The 11,801-nt window shown below is 32.6% G+C and overlaps 1 protein-coding gene across 1 annotated transcript in view; it reads right to left on the reverse strand.

Annotated features, from left to right (window-relative positions):
- Positions 1 to 9,932, reverse strand: part of LOC128986613 (activating transcription factor 3) — a 58,668-nt gene extending 48,736 nt beyond the window's left edge. Inside the window, exon 1 of the mRNA XM_054407063.1 lies at positions 9,800 to 9,932. The gene's annotated coding sequence lies outside the window, so the exon portion shown is untranslated. The remainder of the gene's footprint in view (positions 1 to 9,799) is intronic.
- Positions 9,933 to 11,801: the final 1,869 nt, after the last annotated feature.

Consider the following 11,801-nt stretch of genomic DNA (forward strand, 5'->3'; position numbering starts at 1 on the left):
ATTGCACAACTTATGTACAATATAACCAATATTATTTTTTGCACCATACCTTCTTATATAGAGTAGGCGATCCTACAACGTCCTTTGGACATCCCGTAAGAATTTATCATATTTCACTCCGAAACCCAAAACGCTAACCACCTAGTTAGCCAGACATGTATTCTTTGGACAATCTGTAAAGAAAATAGTATCAGACATCTTATCAGAAAATAGTATATTACGTTTCTAGTCCTGAAAATAGGTGTATACAGGACGAGTGCGGTCGTTACCGGGCGAGACGAAGTTGAGTGACGGATTACCATACGAGTCCCACACATTTTGGACGAGCGACGTACGATATTTTACGCTATACTACTCTAAGTTAACTTAACAGTAAAATCTGTACAAACCCGTATGTATTCCCACCGACTAAAGGACTAACAATCACTACTCATAACTAGAGGTTATGTTTTTGTTTATAGCCACTCATTGCCAAATATAATATAATCAGCTGGCTGGTGTCCGGTAAAACATTTACAGTACAGTTATGAAACCCCATGTGGCTAGGCTGGCAGCAAACAGCTGCTTTCTAGACTAAAGTTAATTGTTTAAATATAAAGGATAAACTACAAAAAACAGTCTTGACGTTCAAATTGACTGTTCTCCATTTAAATGGAAAACACAAATATCTAAGATCGATTTCTAATTTTAGTAGTTGTTTAGTGTGTCACGTATTCTACATACTTTACGAATGTATATAGATTTGATTGTGGATTTTATCGCTGTGGATCAAATCAGTGGGTTTTATTGCATGTGTCAAAGTCAGTACTATCTCTTACTAGCAAAAAACAATGAACACAGGTCCTTGTTTCCCTTTAAATTGTTTGCTCTTATTCAAGAGTATCAATTGGAATGCTTAATATAAAATAATTACAGCTTTTATCCAAAAAGTGTGGATATAAAAATTATACAAATGACAGTGATGAACAAAAAATAAAATATAATTTCAATGTTACAAGAAGTAGCTAGAAAACAACCTGACTTGACTATGGAAGTTGACGGGTTTCGAAGAAATCAACGTCTCCCACGGGGGAACATTGTGTAGGATATTCACGTTGGCGTTTGTAAGCTGTATAATATATCTGAGTCCACCTGCTGAGGGATTACAATAACATTTTAGTGATGCTACCAACATTGACTACAGACACTACTGTGTGAAGTACAAATATATATTATATTCCAATGTTAAAGATTTTGCCGATTTTGAAATTAAGTTAATATAATTGAGACGACGACGGAGTAAGCTGCTCTTGGACACAAATTCCTTTAAAAGGGAAAGGGAAACTTAATTCAGAGAGCTTAAGAGCTTAAGAGAGCGTAAGTAGCTGATGATAAATTACTAAGCAGTGAAAACTTGCCACTGGACCATACAGCTGACAGCTGTCTGAACGTCAGTAGTCAAACGCAAAGATAACGCTTGGTACATACACTTTTAGCAGGATATCAAACTTTAGGATCTACAATATAATAAAAACAAAAAACTATTATCCGTGGTAAAGTTGATCTGGATCCAATGCTATCCGGGTGAAGGTGAAATTTAGATAGTACCCTACAAAACGTTAACATTGCCATTTTCGTTCAACACACCCAACTCATAGCAAAAGCAAGTTGACGATTGCATACAACTCATTAAATCAATATCACGAACACTTACCTTAAACAATACGTGTTCCCGCCAAGATCATTATGTCCTTACTGGGCCGTCGTCTGTCTCTCACTCTTACTACTGACATCCAGTTATCTATTATCTTGACACCCTAGCGGCGCGTTTAATTGTACTTATCATGGGGTTCTTATCACCATTGTGTTAATGGAGACGAGTCTGCCGCCAAAAGTTGTTAACTTTATAGATTAACTTATGCGTTGGATTTGACCGCGCCTTGCAAATTTCGCGGATTGGTGATTATAAGGGAGTGATAAAGGGATTCGGTTTTAGGGTTATACACTTTTGCTGTACAGCAAAATAAAATATTGACATATTTATATTGTTTAAAGCTGCAATGTGGAAATACTAAATTCACTCATTAGTCCACAATAATGTAAGCGTATACGTTGTTATGTATTCTGGTCTGTAAATATGATGAATATATCATTTAACTAATTATTTATCATATGGTTTTGTTCTTTTTTGTGATCTTTTTGTTAGGTATATATCAAATGTAAATAGAAGTATGGAATAAAAAGGTTAAGATTTTCTGATTTTAGTTTATTATCATCACTTAAGAAGTGAGTAGTATAAATTAACATACGTAACAATAGTTTTCTTCAATTTTATGAAACCATATCAAACCTTCGCTTGCATGGAAAAATAATGCAGCCATTTTTGGTTTGTGCCACGTATAGTTGCAATATTTTTATCACCCGCACAGAATATAGTTGAATAATTTTTACTTTAGTGCCGTTATCTTAGTCTATTATACAACCCAAACCACAAAGTAACAACGATTCCACGTTAGTCAATAAAACCAGCATGTGTCTATAAAGTGGCGGGAGTTGATGAGGTTTCAAGTGAGAAAAATGACCAGTTTGACCCTGGGTCAAGCTATGCATGGGAAATGTGAATTAAACTTTTACTCCAATCTTCAAAGTGTCATGGTTGGCGCTTGGGATGAACTATATACGTTTTTGCGAATTGGATGCACGATTGAGGACTGTCAATTCAAATAATCTAAGATAAACCGTTTCCACTACAACTAAAAACAACACTGATTGTCTCTCGCAATTTACATGTACATTATTTTGCGTTGGACGAAATCAAACAATGAGCAATGTAGAAAGTAGTCGGCAGCTACGATGCTCAAGGTTTAGGCTTGACTCAAATGGGAATTATTGAAAGGATTATTTATTATGTTGTTTTAATTTGGACTTTATTTTAGAGATGCATTGCCATAAAAACAAAATAAATTCAGTGTGCCGTCGATGCTTACGCAATTATTGTACGTATCCATATTAGATTCACATTCGCACATCACATTACAGTACTATTAATTCAGATAAATTTTGTTTAATGACATGAGAAATTTTGATGCTTGACAAGTTCTGTAAATTTTAAGATACGTTTACACCCCCCCTACATTTGAAAATCAACATTTAAGGGAAAAGGTACATCTTAACCTAATGATTTATCCTGTAGGTATTTTGGTATAGTCTATTGTACGGTATTCCAAGTTCTTTTACTGTTGGTATTTTGAATAAAGTTTTTTGTTGGTACGCAGTCTTAAAAATTAATTTGAATTTTTTTTCTTTATTATGTCCTTTAATCGGATCGGATGCTCAAGAGGTCTGAACGTAGAATTTTTATCCTTAGAGACTAGGGTTCACTGGTTCGAATCCCACATTTTACCAACATTCTACAGGTCTGCCTTTCGACAAAACCACTAACTAGTCCCGCAAGCAAGATCGTTAATGTATTGCAGAACTCTTTCATTAAAATGTAATTTATGGTTAAACCAAAAATTGACTATCTTTTAGGACAAATACTATTTTTCAATGTAGAATACTACGGACCTACTTCCCTCTTCAGACTACGAACTCCTCAGACTAAGCAGACCAGATGTTAAGTCTAACCATTCTATTTACGTTGTCTTTATCAAGAGGACTTATATCATTTTTCAAGTGGTAGAACCAACAGACGCTCATTCACTGGACATTGTAAACATTCGGTTGTAAACATTCGATTGTACACATTCGATTGTCCATTCGATTCATCCTGAGCCATGTATTTGTTTGTGTTTTATGTACTTGAGGAAGACAAAGACGATGTGTGCTCTTGCATTAACATAATCATTAGGATTTCCTGTCTTCGTAGTGGAGTTAGATTTTATGTTATTTTGAATTTACTTACACTTATTTAGGTAAGACATTCGTGTTTGAATTTAGAAGAATTTATTTTACTTACTTACATTTAACGGTATTCTTGAATTTAATATGTTAATAATTACATTTGAAACTAAGGAATAATTAGTTGACGCATTTATAGCTAAAAATGATATTGTGTACAGTACTGTATTTGGACGTATGCAACAATGGGTTAGAGATAAAGACTGTTCTTTTGATAAAGTACTAACGACTAAATTTTTATTCCGGTTCATGACAAGTTCTGTTTTGACAGAATTTTCATGTACTTTAACTATATCGTACATGGTTAACGAAAGTTTAAATTTGACCCGTTGAGCCGTCTAAAGCATTACACAAATACATATAATCTAACTAAATCTTTTTGGGGACAATTAACTGAATTTCCTGGTTACCTCCCTAGGAACTCACGAGGAACATCATACTCACTATTTAAAAAAATCCAAATCAATGATTTTTAATCTTTTATAACTATTCTGTTAAATTAAACATATATGATATAAAACTTGGTCGTTACATAAGAATAAAATTATATAATTACAGCAATGATTTTAGTTGAAACCGTTTTACGACTGCGTTTAGTGTCACTGTCAATAAATTACAAGAGACACAGCTGTAAAAACCGGTTCCTCAACTCAATAAAACAATAAAAGATTGCGAAAACTACCTTGGGGTTTGGCAGAAATGTCGTTCATAAAGTTGAGGTAAAGTCAATTTCCATGAGAAAATACACACACTTGATTACCGTTCATTTACAGTTACACAGTTATCTACAAGAATTCAATTTGTATAACTCAAATTATTTTAAAATAAAAGTTTGACCTTATGTGGGGCTTTTAAGTCCTGTAATGAAACATCATATTCTTAATTAGTATTTTTAACACGACCGGTGACCATGCACATGATAGTGTTTTTCTCCACTATTTATTAATATTTTAGTATGCACATATTCTATCGATACTAAAGTTAATTTATAAACGGCAAATAATCATAATATTCATGTTTAACCGGTAAGCTGTTAAAAAGTTGGGTAAAGTTTAGCGTATACTGTGTGCCTTATCTTAGTATTAAAGTTATGCTAAAGTGATAACAGTATCGTGATATTTATGTTAATCACGTGTTATTTTCTAACACTTCTTATCACTTTGGTAAATGGCAAATCTCAAACAAATTAACACGTTTGAAAACAATTTATTACTAATCTGTAAAATATTGTTAATAACTTGTACTATTCTACCACTAAAGCAAGTAATTTGTTCGTGCAGTAACCATTTGCCTGTAATGATTTCTTATAGGGTTTTAATATGTTTTAACACAAAATGATCAATCATTTAATAGCAATTGATGCAGCACATTTTTCATTTTGGAGTGTTCAACATTACAATGTAAGAAGGCATCTCCACCTAGGGTCCTATTTTATTTTCAACATAGGTTAGGGAGACCTACAGCGTAAAACTTGAAGCTACTTGGACGATAGAATTATTTTATTCCATTGCTCAAAACCATTCGAGATTAACAGAATTCAAACGGATTTTAATTACAGAATGTTTGCGATCTTCCCACTATCACTACACTGGCCGAAGCATATGTATCTGAATTTGTAAGTGAAGGAATATTATCATAGTACAACTTAAATAGATCCATCAAAGTAATCCCGTTTTTCACATAGCAGATCATATTACATTACAAAAATAAGCTTTTAAAATTATAATTCGGTAACGTAAATCAAATAGTACCCTAATTCTTTCAAAACATAAACCCTTATACGAGCAATTCCACTCAGGATGCATTATCAAAGCATATAAAACCAATATCCTTCAACTTAACTGACCTCTGACAAAACAGCTGACAAAACCAAAACGTTAAAAAAACCGGATGGAAGTAACGACCCCAATCTGATGTTAACGGCTAGTCCTTGGTCGTTGGAACGGGCGGATAAACCACATAGATGTACATTGTATCTTTGTATGTAGCACTTGGCAGAAGTGGCAATAAACAGCTGATCGAGACTTGCAGTTGCGAATGTGTGGTGATGCATTTACGGGTTGTGTATTTCAGTACTGTGTGTTTTAACTGAATATAATTCAAATTACAACAATGTTCATAATGCAAATGTCTTCTACAAAGTTTCAATTTGATATTACCTATAATAATTTTGTTTCATTGTATCTTTATTCTTTACTACTTTTAATACTAAATGAAGATCAGATTCGTCCAATCAGGTTCGATGATAGACTGAAATGTACATGTAGCATACAAATTGAACATTAAACGATCGGTAAAAAGTAATTTTACCATTGATAAATTTAATTTTTAATAATTTTATGTGATAGTCAACTTGTAAACATAAATTCTTATTCCCAAAATAACTACTTTAGTTTGTGTGCTAGTGTTTATTTAATTTACTGTTTATTTGTTTGTGTTTACCCTAGTGATTGCCAAATAAATCGGTACAAAATTCAACCCTGGACTTTGGATACTGCAAATATACGTGCTCTGTTGTAAAATTTAAGGTTATGTCGAACTCGTTTTTCTCCAAATTCAACTTTTGCTGTATGCGCTTTTCTCTTGCTAAATCTCTTAACAAATAGTTTTTAAGATGGTGAAATTACAAGAAATAAATAGTAAACACGAACCTTAAAACTGTATTCAACTAATCTAGGTTAAAAAATAAAAGCTAACTATTTACGAACATCTCCACGTATTTTCATGCTACTCAAGTTCATTTCAAGCTACCGCACAAATCGACCCAGTTCACTTCTGGTTCGCGGGTAAACGCTTTGAGGGATCCTGCACTCAAAGTCAAGTGGGCCACTCAAAGCTTTCCAGAGTTCCATTGTCGGCTTCCTTTATTGTGATAGCTTATCAGTCAAGTATCCGATAACGCGGCGCCGCGGCGCTAGTGTCATGGCTGTGCGGCGCGATTAAATTAATAAAACAATTGGGTCAAAACGATTAAAAAGTTGTTACTGTTTAGGAATCAATGGCAGGAGTTAGTTTGACAAATACACAACTATCGTCGCTTACGAGGTTTCATTTATCTAGTTTTCTCAGGTATTTACACATTACGGTGGGAAGTGAACCACTCAATCACAGGATTATTACTTGGTAAAAGGTAATTGTTGATTAAAATTAAAATCGCCATAACAAGTCCCAATCTGTAATATCCAAGCCAGATGAGCCTTAAAAATAAATTCCTTGTTTCGTCGAGCACTAAATAATTGAAAAATTCAATGGTACTAGTTTTAGGTAACTACAGAATATACAGAGTATATGCTACAGAATAGTTCACAAGAAAAATATAAAATATTTCGGCTTTCTAAAAAGCGTCAAAGCTAGGTATAAAGTATAACGTATAAAGTATAAATTTAAACTTTTAAGCTTTACTTTTTTAAACTTTTGTCCGCATTAAGCTCCGATTTACGCACCGACTATACGTCATCCCAAATTGAGGCAGCTATAGACAGTGAATTAACAAAATAAACAGGTTTTGAAGGTAAAAGTAGTGATGTTATCCTGGAGTACTTCTATTCACCAATGACGAATTGTTACTTGTAACGCAATTGTTTGGAGCACACAAGAAACTTTTTAAAACCGTACTATTGTACTTGCACTAGTCTTACGAACGTCTTCTACAAATTGTACAAAAATCTGTTTACTAAGTTATCAAAAAATAGCTGTCCATTGGATTGTCAAAAAATCTGTTAGTTTACTTGAGATGTGTAAAAGTTATCAGTCTTTTAAGTGATCGCATCTATCATAGAATTTTTTTCTCCACAATAAAAATATTTTATATCTTCTCCTACAAAATAAATCCTCCCAAAAATAGACGGGTCATTCTCTGATATAGACGTTCCCGCCAATTTATGATACGGTCAACTTGAGCCCATTATAAATATTAACGGAGGCAATAATGCAAATAACACATTCTGAATGACGCGCTCTTCTGTAACGGAGCCTATACTTCCTCTTAATGTGACAGGCCTTAATGTGACTGCCTTTCTCTGTTTTTAAACTTAATAAGCTGAATAATTTGATTTATTGAGCTGATTAAATAAAATATGAATGATTACGTAAATGATTAATTACCATGAAGTTAACAAAACCAAGAAGAGTAAAACATTTTCATTCAAAGCTTATTAAATGTAAGGTTATATTAATTTTAGGGATAAAATAAAATTTAGTTAATCATACAAGGAAGTCTGAGGTTTTAACGATTCCAACATTTTTTGATGCATTTAATTAAAATCAAATTAGTAATTTAACTCATTGTATTTGAGTAAAGAGACATGTTGACGTTTTATAATTACAATTTAAACTTTGCGTTACTAATTAAATGTTATCCTTATATAGCATTTGAACATTGTAATCATGCTAATTAGCTAACCTTAATTTTAAAAATTAAATCAAAACAATATAATTAGTGCTCCTGTAATTAGTAAACATTAGAACTAATTTCGTCAAAGATATTTATACTGGGTGTGAATTTGCGTAATTTACTTTTATGATGAGCCTGCTTCAATATAAACTCAGTAAGTTAGCAAGTTCCAAAACGTTGAAGTTTAAAATTATGTGTCCAATAGAAAATATCTTGGTAGTGTATAGTGAAAAATCTTTCTAGCTATCACGGTTGATTATATTTTAATAGGGATTTAATAACATTTTAAAATGAACGACATTAATATATCAAACAAATATTTATTTTTTTGGACGTTTGTTTAAAAAATAATAGCGTTAGAGGAAAAAATTAGTCAAATTTGACATGGTAACGTCAATGGTAATGTATATATTAAAATTCTAACTTGTTAACAAATTAACTCTCGTATGTGATAAATATATGTGTTTTACTATTTAACACAACCTTCATTTCCTAATAGCAGAGGCTATTTCTAATAATTTTGACGTATATTTATAATAATTTAGTATTACTTTGGTTGTCTTAAAATGGCTTTAAGGGTCATAAATGTAAACCAAACAGAGAAACTCGCGATTAACCATCAATCAAGGTAAGATATAAAAGCCCGATATCGAACTGCCTTGGCGTATGTCCAAACGCAAGTCGCCAACAATAAACAATAAACAATCAGCTGGTCTGCAGAGAAAACAATATTTACAGCTGGTCTGTCAATCAATAAGTGTCAAAAAAGGTAATGGCCAATTTAAGTTGATTGTATATTAAATTTTTATTTTTATTTAGCTTAACTTTTATATAGTCTAAATTTAACATTAAACTTTCTAAAATGTCCAATGTATAACGTTTAAAAATAAGGTAGCCGGTTATAGAATTAATTACTTTTATTCTATGTATAAATAGCTTGTATGACATATACTGTAGGTCTACATGCTAATAAAAAGTGTATTTAATAACTGGTAGGTAATCTAGATGTATTGAGGTAAAAGTATGAAGGTACCTTATAAATTAAATGTTTTTTAAATTCAAAATTCATTTGATTTATCTCTTTGTTAGTCTAGTTCCAACAAACATTTTCCTGTGTTAGTATGCAAATCAGTAGACATTTTTAGTGGTCAACTGTTTGTAAGTTATTGGTAATAGAAGCCCTATTAAAACATATACAACCAACAACAATAACAATTTACTAAAGGCATTGTTGTGTTAAAATAACCCACAGCTATTCGAATTCATGAAACTTTCTTTTATACTGTAGGTTATTTAAGGTTAGCATTACGGTTAAACCCAAGGCATAACGTAAAACATTTTGTATATTGTCTTATATAACTTATATATTGGTAGTCGTATAACATAACAGGTCCCACTTCATGCCATTATAATATTTTATTTGAATAAAATAAAGCACAAAATATATTAAAAACAATTATTCAACATATTGCCACTTATAATTTTATTGATCTATTGTAGTTATTAGCGGTTTGAGGTTAGGTTTACCTGTAATCTATCAGCTGATCGCAGTAGTAAACACTGCCTCCTGTATCGCGCGTCGCCACAACACTGCCGACACATCGCACGACACCGCCACACACAAACCTAACCTCACTTTCCACTGCACAGCACCAAACGTCTGCGGAGACCGAACCGCGCGAACGGCCCGCGCACTCTTATATACCGGCTAAAAATACACACTGATGTCACATCCCAGCGCCGCCATTGGCTGCCGTTGACGTAATGCTGGCCGCTGATTGGCTGGCCGGCGAGCCCACCGATATCAGCGCTCTCTTGATAACGGCGATGGGGTGAAATATCACTGGGGGCGTGATAATTATCCTACCTGCCCGATTATCGCCCAATTTTCGATTTTGATAACCGCAATAGGCTTTAAAACTGTCGGATTTTAAAGAATGGGTGTCGTGATCGGGCTTTAATTAATTGGCTTTTTATTACTGGCTAACCCCTTGTTCAATTTACAGTTACTGTTTTTTTCGGGAGGTTGGAAAATGTCTTTTGTACTTTGGGGTGAGGGGTTAATTAGTGAGGGGATTTGGTTTTATGTCTTTATTAGGTTGATTGGATCTGTAATTTGTCGCGGTATAATTTACAGTTTCGACCTTTAGAACGATTATAAAGCTATTTTTTAATTTTGAAAATCGATATTAGTAACCAACAAATGACATAATTAATACAACAAGTGCAGCTCAATAAAAATCTGAATTAATTATTAAATTTATATACAGAATACACTGAGTAATTTAAGTAGACAAATATTTAATACATTAAACCGTTGTTTCAACTACCGCTTAGGCTACAATTAAAAATTAACTTTTCCAAATGATTAGTAAACGATTTTAAAATGATAACCAAATATGAAATGAATTTTGTTGTGCCGTTAAATGAATAAAATCTTCTACAGTTCGTACTGTGCTTTTTTACACCATGTGACTTGGTTGGAATACCCCGACAATTGTTTGAACAATTAACCTGAATACGATGAGTACTCAGTTCCAGGAAAATTTCCAGTCGTAATTTTCCCAACACAACGTCTCCCATACAAGTATGACAGTACTTTTCTTTGCTACAGCCTGTTCTTCTGTAAGTTTAGTTTATAAACAGCATCAGAAGGAATTCTATGTGTTACCGTTCTAAAAGTGTGAACGCACTACTAAATGTAAATATGAAATACACAAAGTTGTCCATCCACGCTAAACGAACTAAGAAAGATAATGAATTACTTTTTATAGATAGAAAAACATGAACGATGTTAATAAATGCAAAGGGAAAATATAGGGCCTCGCAGGCATATCTGGTCGTGTAAAACATTATATTGACACAGAAATTAAAATGTGATACAGTATTGCTTTTATTGTAACTTCCGTTATTGGTTGTTATTGGCGATTGTAAAATATTAAATTCATATTGTTCATTGTTATTTGTCTCCAGTTTATTGTTCTCACAAAAATATTTATCATGTTTATTGTTATTCATTGTTATTTATATTATTTATTGTTTTCTAGGTTAGTCCATGTACCATCTTCGTTATTCATTCAACTATGTATTTTCTTATCGTTACACAGTTCTTTCTTTGTCCAAGTTTTTCACATGTATACTTTACTCTTATTATTGTTACATTTGACATTCCTTTCATTGTTATTATTATGGGTTATCTAGTCATAACGAGCAATTTACAACTCAATCAAACTGTAAAATTGGTGTAAATCCGTTGGCAAATAAATAAATAAATATTATTCAGGGAGAGTCTAAACTATAGACTGTACCGACAAAATTCGATGGTACAATTTATGTTTATGTTATATAAAACCCCATTAACGGTTCATAAATCAAAAAATTATGGTTTATTGGTCACATTGAAAAATGCATAATGAATGTAAAAAATAAATAAAATAAGTCGCGTTCTTTGATGTAGGCTTACTAGTATTTTAGAAATACAGTACTTGACGATAAAAACTATAAAGGTTATCCAACAAGAAGGTAATTA

Source organism: Macrosteles quadrilineatus, unplaced genomic scaffold (genome assembly GCF_028750875.1).
Source record: "Macrosteles quadrilineatus isolate MER2022 unplaced genomic scaffold, UCM_ALF_1.0 Scaffold_2__2_contigs__length_208266976, whole genome shotgun sequence".
NCBI classification, from domain to species: Eukaryota; Metazoa; Arthropoda; class Insecta; order Hemiptera; family Cicadellidae; genus Macrosteles; species Macrosteles quadrilineatus.